This window comes from Athene noctua, chromosome 2 (assembly GCF_965140245.1).
Source record: "Athene noctua chromosome 2, bAthNoc1.hap1.1, whole genome shotgun sequence".
Lineage (NCBI taxonomy): Eukaryota > Metazoa > Chordata > Aves > Strigiformes > Strigidae > Athene > Athene noctua.
In genome coordinates this window covers 90030827-90043171 of record NC_134038.1, presented here as the reverse complement: position 1 = coordinate 90043171, position 12345 = coordinate 90030827, and the positions used below count along the sequence as shown (strand labels likewise).

The window sequence follows — 12345 nt, the reverse complement described above, 5'->3', positions numbered from 1 at the left end:
CTTCTGCTAATCCTTCTTAGGAAGTCATAAATTGTTAATCAGACCTTAGGCGGTGTTGTTTAATACCAACTTTAATAAAATAGCTGCCTGAAGCAGAAAGACAGTTGGGATCCTGACTCTAAAACTTTGGTAGCCTCATCCACATTGTTGTAGCCTGAGGCTCTTACGCTACCATTGATACCAACTCCTTTGAAATATGCTCATTTTTTAGGCTGCTAAATTATTAAACACCTTATTAGTAGAAAGATTAGATGGAAGAAAAGTCATCTCTGTATGACGGAAAATGTATTGGAAGAGGAAGGAAAAGTTGAGGGAATATTTACATAAAAGATACAGCTCTGTTGTTGATATACCGAGGTAATCCATAATCCATAATTCATTTAAGAAATGAACCCATCAAATTACATCACAATGCATGACAAATTGCCACTGTTGAGCTCTCCTACAATAAATTACATAGAATCATTCCTGTCAAGAGTAAAACTTGTTTGAGACTAAAAAACGAACGTTGCTACAAGGTTATTTTCCCCGTTGTTCCATAGGGTTTGTCAATCACACACAATGTCTCACACTTCCATCATATTCATTGATGGGGGTAGCAAAAGTTCCCTTATACAGGGTAACCACAAAGTCTGTCAAACTAAAACTGCTTTGAAAATTGCAAAAAAAGGGGAAAGGAAGAAAAAGGAGAAATGTTTCTTCCTTACTCTTCCTTAACAGTATTTTTCAGTCAGGCAAGCAGATCTTTAGACTAAAAAATATAAGAAGTAGTCATTTCCTTAAGTGCAATGCCTTTTCAATGTATGTCCAGAGCAGCTTGTTAGCATGCTAATTGTTTAGTTTAATATGCAATACTAAGCACACTTACTACTTTGAAGTGCTTATTCATGATGTCATGGATATTAGTGTATATTTCTTAATTACACAACAGGACAATCTTTCCTCCCTTCAACCTACACTTTCTGTTGCTCTGATTGGCTTCTCTAACTAGCCAGAATAATCATTTTGCCACACAGAAGCAGATAAGGAAAAAAAAATGTAAACACTTTTAAAAGCCATTTTAATTTAATAACAAACTGGAAGCTGTACTTTGTGTTAAATTAGCACTGCAAGCCTCATATCAATTCAAGGCAAGGTTCCTTGTTCGTTACTGCTTAATTAATCAGTCCTGTTTCCATCTAAATGAAAAGTTTTCTCTCTCTCCCCTATCATCTCTAATATCTCATTTCAGGCAGCACATCAAGTTAATCTTGCTTACATTAGCAACTTATTTCTAATGGCTCAGCTCAGTTATTTACAGTAATTCATCCTATCCCAGCTCGCAGCCGAATCCTGCTTGATCTCTACTCTGTTCAGACAGTCGGAGTCAACGGTAAAGCGGCAAGTGCAGAGTGAGCTCCTCCAGCCTCGTGACACACCACGTGAGGACAACGACCTACTTCCGACACACTGATGTCCACTGAACTTTTGGCTTCCTGGCTATGTCTTGTCTTCCCAGAGGCAACATGGGGCTTAGGGACGTGGTTTAGTGGTGGACTTGACAGTGCTAGGTTAACAGTTGAACTTGATGATCTTAAAGGTCTTTTCCAACCTAAATGATTCTATGATTCTAGCAGGCACAGAGCTGGGCAAAGGATCATTATCTTATAAAACAACAGCTGAGCATGAAACAGTCCAGTGGAATAAGATAAATATGTAAGGTAAAGAGAACATAGGAAGTTGAGTGGTGCCTGAAAACATGTCTTCATCACCCCTTATACAGCACATCCCATAAATAAAGCTGGGATAACCATGAGTCCTGCACTTCCATCATTAGTGTATATAAAAAATATCTAACCTTCTACCATGTCACCTTTGAAGGAAGTGAAGAATCGGACTTTAAGCACCAGCTGGCTGAGTATCTTCTCCCTGTGCTCACCACACCATTCCCAGAGGTGGAAACTGCTGCTGCTGCTGTAATGTGGTACTTTCTATCACCACGGTACCCAGTCACACCCAGTTTGGGACTTAACACAAGACCCCTGGTGTTTTGGATTGCAGCAACCCAGCCCCAGTCAAACAGTTATTGAAGCTGTTGTCACAGGTAGCCTATGTGCTTGTTGTTACTAAATTCAGCCTCCAGAAATAAGTTTTCTGCCTGCCTTCTGGGGCTGGGATGCCTGGTCATGTCAGGATGCCTGTTGCCAACACTCTGCCCCCCCAGGAGGCACCACTGCTCCAGCAGCTCCACCCCACAGTGACCTGCAGCCTCTGAGACGTAATAGATACTTGCTCAGGTCAGGGTTCGAAACTAAATCTGCACCTGAGGTGCCTGCATCACATGAAGGCTGGTTTTAACGCCAGTTTGACCAAGCATAAATACCTCTGTAATAGGCACAAGATACACTTAATATTAAATGAGCCATTCCAGGAGACAAAACCTGCTCCTGAGGAACCCCAGTATTTACTTTTGCTCATCTAGGATTCAGGATGGTATTGCAACAGGAGACAAGGATGTTTAGTGTATTTCAACATCCTAGATTTGCAGCAACCAGCTTCTGACCTCACATTTAACAGCCTGGTTGAAATTACAACCTGTTGCTAAGGAAAACTCTGTCATACCTTAAAGTAACTGTGATATCAAGTAGCTTTGAGATATCTGACAAATTAATTACGGTAGATTAATGAGGAGCCACTTCAGAAATCCTGCAAAAGACACCCTGACATGTTACAATATGATAATATAATTCATTTAATAACAATATAAATTCTGTGCTGAGAAAAGTGGGAGCCTATTTTTGTGTTGTTTTGGGGTTTTTTTCCAAGAGGAAGATAAATCCTTTCTACAAATCAGAGTGCACACTTCTGTTTCTGATGGGAAACACTGCTCCGAAAAGCACTGAATTTCAAAGCTCCTTGAGATTAGATTGTCTGCAGAATTGTGCTGATGGTTGTAAATATTAATAAATAAGATACACTGGGGCAGCTTTTTTCCTTGGATGCTTATGCACTCCTTCCTCTTAAGTGCAGGTGACCTGAAGACACAGGCACCAGAAGGAAGAATCTGAGCTAAGAACTGGCTTTAGAGATGTAACGCACAGCGACACTTGCACAAAGGAAAGATGTCCCTGCTACCTTCCAGCCAGCAAATGACAATCAGTCCAGTCCTCTGCATCCCCACTGCAACTGCCCCCAGCTGCTGATGGGAGCAGGACAGCAGAGAATCCACCTCCATGCTGTACAAACGAGCCAGGGCTATATTGCTGGAGGGGCTTCAATGGGAAATGATGATCATTTCTTACACAGGTTTCTTTCCATCCCCCTTTTTCCAAGTCTACTATTTAGGGAGACCAAGTATACAATTTTTTGGAGGTCATGGTTTGGTCACCATGGAAATAATTACAAAGTCGTAAACACTTCATTACAAGACCCTCATATCTTGATCCAGGAAGGCACTTAAGTATTCAGTCTTGTGGACTTCAGTGCAGTTTATTGGTATGTTTAAAAGTAAACTGCTCTGGGACCAGGTATGATAAGGCAGAGAGAGAGAACACTGCTTTGTTTATAGCAGAAATAACTTGGTAATTATCAGCAGTAAGAAGGGAAATAGCATAGCAGGGCATTCATATTATTTAGACTTAAATGGAGTTTAGATAAAATACAGAGTTTTATAAAACTGGTTGGCACAGCATGAATTGCTTAAAGGGATGTGGCTGGTGGACTTAAAAGTTGCTTCTGCATCTTTTTCCCTTTCAGCAGTGACAGCTAAATTGAGCACCAATTTCACAAAAGGAATTTGCTCCCTGAAAGGGATTCTAACTCTATACATTTCTGCTCTGTGCTCTGCCAGAGCACTGTTCGCACTGTGAAAATGAGGAAATAGGCTCTCTTCAATTCTTGTAGTGGTTGATGAGTTTGAGAGGCCAGCTCCAAAAGCATGATGGCATAGTAGGTGGCACGCAGCTCAGAACCTGGTACTAGTTGTCTCTGATCCTGCCATGTAACTTGTAAATTTAACGTGTCTTTTTTTATGTGTCTTTTTCTATTTCTTCCTCTATTTATTTACACTAGGATCAATACCCATGCCAGGGGTATTGGTGTATGCCATGTCCTTATTCAAGTAACTTCCCCGTGACTCACCTTCATACCTATGTACTAGGAATACTACTCCTTAGATGTTTACAAAGCAAAGGTGCTTTGAAATGAATTCATACAGGTATGGACGTGAACAAGAGAGAGTGTGGTGTGACCTCTGTCTGCCCCAAACCACGGGCAGCAGCATGCAGAAAAGGCAGCCTTTTATGAGACTTTTTTTATCCCCTTCTCTCCCACAGGCATAAGTAGATGGGAACGGATGAGTCAGGGAGTGGTAAAGAAACTCTGTGGCCAGTCCAACTGGGCCAGTGCAGAGAGGAAGGTCATCGCCACCTTGCTTGGGGACAGCTTGGATTACTTTCTCCTGGGAATAAGATATTCAGACTTGTCCTAGACAGCTCTGGAGCTACCCAGCATCCCCCTTCTCCTCCACGCAGAACATGACTGAACAAACAAGCAAAAAACATCCAGAAAATCCTTTGGGGAGAGAGCGTCAAAGCGGCTGCAAGAAGTCCTTGAGAAAAATAATTGGCTTTCTTTTGGATGAGAAAAAGAGACCCAAGTCTGATTTTTTTTTTTCTCCATCCATTCTTTGATCAGCTCCAACAACTCAAGTGAGCAGCAGAGAGCCAGGAGGGTTGACTGCAAGCTGTACTTGCTGTAAGATCCTGGTTCAGCATCCCTGCTGTGCTATGGCCTCCTCGTGTGACCTTGGGCAAGTCACTCACCTCTGTTGTGATTCGCTTTTCCCTGCTGTAAAACAAGGCCAATTATACAGGTCAGTCTCACAGGGGGGCTGTGTGGTGAAGATGTATTTTTTAGAGACTGTGGAATACTTGAACAGCTTTTGAGTGAAGGCCCCATGTCGATCAACTATGCCTTGCCCCTTACTTGAAGCAAGACTCCCAAATGTCCACACAGCATCTCACAATGATAGTGAGGGGTTTTTTTGGCATGATACGATAAGCTATTCCATTTTATTTTTGTCCATGAAGATGCTTTTGTCAAATAATGATTTCCAGACTAATGACACCCTAAAGTTACAAACCACCAGGCACTCAAAGAGAATCAGTTCAGCAAAGAAACAGATTCCACCTGAATGCTTAGGGCAAAACTAAAAGCAACCGTGCTTTTAATTATTTTTGTTCACGTACTGGAACTGGGGGGATAGGGGAGGAGGACACATGAATATCTTTGCAAGTGAGAGGGCTTTCCCTCAGATGACAGCGTCAGCACAGAGATTGTCCCCTGTGCTGCCGGGTATCAGCACCCCTGCTGGAATCTGCAGGTGCATGTGGTTCTCCCATCACCCCCCACACAGGACAGGTCTGGATCCCCACGACCTTCGAGAACACAAAGTGGAGTTACTGTCAGAGGCAACTGTTTTCTTTGAGTTTGGTCCTACCCTTACCACCAAAGCAGAGCTACATGCTAATGATCGTGTTGATTAAGCGGCCTTTGTGCTTATAGAAGCTATTAACTGACAATTGAAATGCAGCAGTTAGGGAGTAGGCGGCTCTGCCTTACACCCAGACAAGCACGCACCTGCAGTACCTGGGGAAACTCAACTAGTGTTTAATTTCTGTGCTAATTTTCAATTCCTGCTGACCCTTCTCCTAGGTGCTCCTGCTCTGGCTCTGTGATTATCTGCAGAAGTGGGAATGCTGGAAAGATACACTACCTATTATCTCACAGGCAGCTGTAAACATTACAGCAAGATAATGGAATTAGTTTAGCTGAGAGGAATTAAGGTACCCAGATCGTACAGGACCGATCTCATTCATAAAGTGCTCTCTTCTGTGCGTTGTGGTGTGTCACTAGGGAAGAGCTGAGGGGTTATGATGGGTATTTATGTTGCAAATCAAATATAACAGTCACATTCTGGATAGAACTAAACACTTTCTGGCTATATATAAATACATATGTATATCCTGGCAAGACAAGCAAATCAGTCCATAAAATATTTCCCCACAACACCAGAATAAAGCCAGTATTGAACAGGTTACTTAAAACATAGCGAGGTTGGCACTGTTCCTGAATGCAACCAGATGGAAATGTATATGCTCTTCTGTCTGTGTGCTTGGCAAAGAGGAGAGTATGGAGAGGGTGTCTTGTGGCTGGGTATTTAGAAAGGTAATGCAGTATCAGTGTAATCTTGGATGTTTAAGCAGAGTGCTATCAAAAATGCTCTGGCACCATCACAGTTAAGCAATCATTTTTCTTAAAGCTTCTTTTTGGAGGTCCAACACCATAACTCATGAAGGACACCATGCCAGATGTGCCTTTTCCATCCTGGCAGGGCTCACCAGGATCCCCTCACCAGAAAGATGCAGTTTTCTTTTTCCATCAGCGCTGCTCCTCACTGCTGCTGAGGGGGCTGCAGCTGCAGCAAAAGCTGTCTTTTCTGGTTTATTTTGAAAGAGGAAAACACTTGGAGGAGTGGGCAGCTCCATGAGACTGGCTGTGCCAACCAGTAACATTAATTCACACCACTCTAAATAGTCCTGAACTACAGTTACTCTAGTTTCTTCTGGGAGTGCTCCTGTTAACAAACAAACAAAAGCATAAATAAAAATATTCACAGTATTTGTTTGGGCCTTTCAGTGCCAAGTGCCCAGCCAGGAAAATAAATAAAGTGGAAGACAACGCTGGCAGCCAGCCACACCTGGAGTAAGTACAGGAGATGGTCATGAGTGCAAGGAGAGATAACACTGCCTGAAATAGGGAAAGGAAGCTGCTGATGGGTGATCAGGATTAGGACACACAGCAGTGCCCTGGAGAAGCTTAAACTCAAGGCTGGATGAACTCCCAACAGACAGTGGCCAGTCACTGGAGAAGGATGAGACTGAGATTTACAGCAAGAAAAACCCAAATGTATGTGAAGTACTCAAACTTTTAAAATGCTTTTATCCAGCACTTTCTCCACCTAGTTCCACTGCAGCATCACTCACAACACAACCTAGCGAGGATGACTTTTACTGCTGATGTTTTGCATGAATTATGCATTCTTCAAGGGTGTTTTTAAAACTAAGACTGGGACTAATAACGTGCCCTATACTTTTTGTTAAGCAATAAAGACAGATAATAGCTGGGTTTAATCACACTAAACATTCCCTCTACAACTCTTCTCTCCCCATCCCAAATGAAATAAGGTGAGATGTCATAACACCTCTCTCCTCACAGAGTCCAGTTTCTCCAGACCCCTTGGAAAGGGCTGCCATGACTAAGCAAGCAGCATGAGCAAACCAGCTGCTACTGGATTTTTATCTCAACCAGAACATATTTAAACTCGAGAACAGTGTTTATACTGCAAGTTGAATCCTGCATAGAGTCAGCAGAAGAGATTGGGTTTGGCAGCACACAGCGCCGTTCACTTCATGTGCAGGATGGGGGACTCACTTTAAAGATTTATGTTGACAAGGTCCTGAATTTGGCCCCACATGGCAGTCAGGATAATCACAACTAAGTTTATAATCAGCCCTGTTCCTGAGAATTGTGAACCCAGGTAATTATTTAGAAAAAAGAAAGGGAACAAGAAGCAAACCCCAAATGACGCAAAGCCTTTAAGAAACTGGAAGTTACTGCAGCTAACTAGGCCTTTAAGGAGTTAATGAAAAAGTCTCCCTAACACCAAGCTTCCAAGGCACAGCCCCTCCATGGCATTTCCCGAATGCTTAGGATAATCAAAAGATACTGAAAACCAATTCTACTTTGTTCTGGTATAATTGCAACAGAGCCACTAGAGGAATTGCAACCATTATGCAAGATGAGGCACCATCACAGTGGGGCCTGCCGTTTCCAACGGATTCTACCCACTCGTTTTTATAGATTTCAGCTACCTTTCATTTTAGTAATTAGCCACCATTTCCAAGGAGATCCATAAGCAATTTCCTGCCCATTCTGAGCCTTAATGCTACAAGATTGCACTAGCAAGTGAACATAGTTTAAAAGTAGTCAACAAAGAGCAGATGGCACACTAAAAAGTTCAGTTAAGCAAGAGATGGAGACCACCATTCCATTTACAGCAGATAAATACCAGTGCTCTGCTTGACCGCTACAGAGCGCACAGGCATCTGCTGGAAAACCCATGATTCCTTCCAAACCCCAAAATATTCAGAAGTCTGTTAACAAGCAGCAGATCAGTGTGCTGAAATCTTCAGTTGAAACAAAAATGATGTAGCAGACCTGAGGGGATGGTGGACTGGAGGGAAGATCCTGCCCCAAGGAACCCAGTGTGCCCTTGAGTAGAGGGTTGTTCCCTGAGACAAGGTGCTCTGGCCGCATCTCAGCTGGTGAGAGCACAGGCACATTCATACCTTCTATCAAGTTTGCATTAGTTTTGAGATCTTCAGCAGAAAGGAGAAGAAAAAAAATACCACATTTTTTAACGTGTGTGTTTTGCTTTCAAGGAAGTCTCTCAACTAAATATTATTGAAACACCAGATGGCAAAATGCAAACTTTATGAAAGGGAAGGCTGCCTTCAGCGGCAGGTTACTGTTTGCAAGGGAGAGCTGTGCAAAGGCAGGAAGGCGGGAGGGAAGAGTCAGAAGTTAAGATGCATATTTCTAGCTGAACAACCTGGTTAGAAAATGATGACCATGTCTATAAATGTAATCTTTGGAGTGCTGGCATGGAGATATGTAAGAGCTGTGAACTCATGTGAAAACTAAAACACCTAGAGGGACTAATAAGTCCCTACGGAGACCCCAGTTCCTTAAATGGCTGCGAAGGATAATTGCAGAGAACTACAACAGGACTGAATCAATGCCATTTTCCCATAAAAAAAAAAAAAAGAAGAAAAAAAAGTAAAAAAAAAAAAAAAAAGTATTGCTGCCTCTGATTACGTTATTCTGAAATATGTCCAGAAATATTATGGTGCAGCTGAAAGCCAGAAGCATCTGAGACTGTATATTTACCGGTGCTGTGTCAGATAACAACTGAGAGGAGAGGAAAAAGGAATTCAGCCCTGCAGTCTTTATTAGCATGTTTGGGCTGTTTAAAGGAGCTATCCAATTGTGTCGTTGCTGTCAGGCCTTTAAAACTGTATATATTGATGATAAAGGAATCTACTTGATCTTGATCACAAGTCTCCAAGCCCTACCGGACTCTCCTGTGACATGCAAACTTATTGCCTTTAAACAGGAATTAGAAAAAAAGAAATTAATAGAGATGCACCATTACCCATAGCATTATGTTGCTCAGGAACAGATGTTAATCAATTTTATGGAATGCTTTAAGTAAAATGAAAGCACATTTGCACAGAACTGACTGCATAGAGATTTCAGCCCAGCAAATACATGATATAAGCCTTTATCTTGACTGGGAGAGTTATGTCTATTTTGATTAAAACCAAAGAGCTCTGCACATTCAAGTGGTTTTATTCCCTTGGAATTATGTTATTTCCAGGGTGCTATTACATATGGTCCTATGTCAAAAGGGAACGCAAATAACCTTGCTCTTGATTGTAGTGTTCTCTTTGCACATATGTTCATGCACATAGCTCATGAACATGAGTGGGATGTATGTACAATCCTCACAGATTCCTGAATAGACAGGAACAACTGTCCTCTCTATTCCAGATGTGGAGAAAGGACTGACCTGACACTCTGCAAGTAATTTTTGCTACACAATCTCTCATGCAGTGCTAAAAGAACTTTAAAATGCCCCACCATACAAAAGTACAAGGAAAAAGGTGCCCCATCTTCTCGATTTGTATAAAAGTAGCAGCTGTGCCATTGTGCTGGGAGTAATTTCGGTCATTAAACTTCTTGATCCTTGAATGTCATCAGGAGTTACTTGGTGACCATCCACTTGCACTTACGAAGTACTGCATTTAACTCTCCGTAAAATATGGATTTTATTGCAGCAGTGACAAGACTTCTTTCCACAGCCACTGACCTCTACTGCTACTGCTTATCTCGACTCAACCTTTTGCATAAGAATACATATATATAGGATACATACTGTGTATTGGTTTCCCTCGGTGTGCATGTAGGAGTTATATACATGCACATATATAAATAGTTGAATCTATCTGACGTACAAAGTATGTTACCAGCTTTCTTTCTGCAATTATCCAACTTCTCTCCTGTAAAATTCCTGTACGCCTACCCCCTTTCTTCCACCACCTCCATCACTCCCCAACCCGTTCTTTTATCAAATAAAAGGATTTCACATTTGTCAATTCCTGTAACGTCCCCAGATCTGCCCCCTCTGCCCCCTTCTTTTCGCTGAGGGAGTGCCTCATTTCAACTGTGCTCTACATTCAGCTCTGCACTTTGCCTCGGATTTTGCTCATGATCCAAAGGGTTTTGCCCCTGTATCCATTTCACAGCAACTAGGCAGTGTCAAGAAACCAAGAGAGATTTTTTTAAATACTATTTTCCAGTTATTCATCACGCTTCTCCTATTGTTGTTACGGTGAGGATTATTATTCCCTTCCAAACACACACGACCAACCCCCCTCCCGTTCTCACCACCTTCCCTCGACCGAAGTGTCTTGCTGGCGACAACAATTCTCGGGAAAACGCCGCATCCCTCCGCCTGACTTAAAATGACAGCAGACGCGGTCCCCACACCAGCCCCGAGCCGCCGGGCACGGCGCGCAGCCCCGGGGACGGACACGCCGGCGCGGCGGTGGGGTGCAGAGCCCTCCGCAAGACAGCTGCCAACTTTGCAAAATAAGTGCCCCCCCCCCCGCCCCCCCCCCATTAGCATTCCCACTAAGCACGGCAAAACCAAAAAAAAAAAAAAAAAAAAAAAAGGGGGGGGGGGGCAGCTGCCTGGTGACAGTTGAAACTTGCTCCGAAAGAAGTGCAAAGCCGCAGCTCCTTACCGGCAAGCGGGGACGACGGGCCGAGCCTCGCCCGGGGCGGCGGCGGCGGCGGCGGCAGCAGCAGCGCGGCTCCCCGGCCCCTGCTCCCCGCCGCTCAGCCTCCCCGCCTCTCACTGGGGCTCCCGCTCGGCCGGCAGCACTTTTTAACTCCAGCATGCAGGCAGCCCAAGCCGAGGGGGCTCTCTATCTGATTGGTTTCCATTCGGTGCTCCTGATTAATAAAAAAAAAAAAAAAAAGCGGGGGGGGGGGGGAAGCCAAACTCCTCCCTCCCTGCTTGCCTCCCCGGCAGGCGCACATACACACGCACACTCTCTCACACACACGCACACGCACACGCACACACACACACACACACACACACTCCAACACACACACACACACACACACTCACTCCCAGCGCCGGCGCTGCGGATGCCGGAGCCGGCGGAGCTGCCGCACTGGGGACGGGGGGGGGACACGGGGACAGGGACGCGGAGCGGGCTCCTGCGGGCGGGCAGGATTTGCAAGTGAATGCGGTGGGAGGGCAGAGGGGGAGGGCTGTGCTAGGGACCCCCCCCTTCCCCCCGAGAGCCGCTCCGTGCTTGAGGTGGAGAGCGGCCAGCTTGCTCCTAATCGTTCGGTAGTGATAGTACTAGGAGAATAAAATCGGGGCAGTGGGTGTGGGGAGGGGTGAATAAGAGGGAGAGGCACTCTCCTCTGTTGTGAACTGTGTGTTTGTGCTGTGCGGCTTTCTCATCCTCGGAGCCCTTTTCAGGTCCTCCTCTTGACTCCAGAGATGCTCGACTGGGCTTTTCCCACACTTCCCGGGAACTTCCTGGACTTGATGAATCAAGAATTTCGGTGAATTATTAATGGTGATGACACTTTGTGGGGGTGATCACATGTGGCGGTTTCTATGTGAATGGGAAGCAGCGGAGGAGGATTTTCCAGGTGCCTGCCCCTGCTAGGGCCCCCTCTCCCCAGAGGGCTCCCCACACACGAGCTTGTGACTAATCTTCATGCAGAACGAGCTGACATCTCGGCTTTTGCCGTAGGACTCGTGAAGCCCCTCTGCACACATGTATATCGTGAAGCCTCCCCCCCCCAAGTCTAGCCTGAAATAAGGCCTTAGGTGTTTTAATCTAAGTATTAAATGACAAGACGGAAATTGCCTGCCAGTTTATTATTTACCTGACAAGAGTCCACTCCAATTCAGCTGCACTGTGTCCCCTTTAGATTCATGGCAAATGTTACAAGGAGTGAAGCTTTCTGCCATTTGCCTCTCACATCTCCACAGTCTTAGGTTTGACCTTTATGATGTACTTTTATTCCCCTGCTAGTCAATCTTAAGTCATATATACTTTTTTTTTTTTTTTTCCCTTTGTTCTTGCCTTCCTCCTACCCACCTCTCACAATTTCTGCTTGCTGTATGTCTTAAGGATGGGTCTGTGCTGG

The 12345-nt window shown here is 44.3% G+C and overlaps 1 protein-coding gene across 2 annotated transcripts in view; it reads right to left on the bottom strand.

The window, feature by feature from the left end:
* The window catches only part of CDH6 (cadherin 6), a 102591-nt gene extending 91535 nt beyond the window's left edge, over positions 1-11056 (bottom strand). Inside the window, exon 1 of one of the 2 annotated variants that reach the window (XM_074899548.1) lies at positions 10911-11056. The gene's annotated coding sequence lies outside the window, so the exon portion shown is untranslated. The remainder of the gene's footprint in view (positions 1-10910) is intronic. The other variant, XM_074899547.1, reaches the window with a different exon arrangement.
* Positions 11057-12345: the final 1289 nt, after the last annotated feature.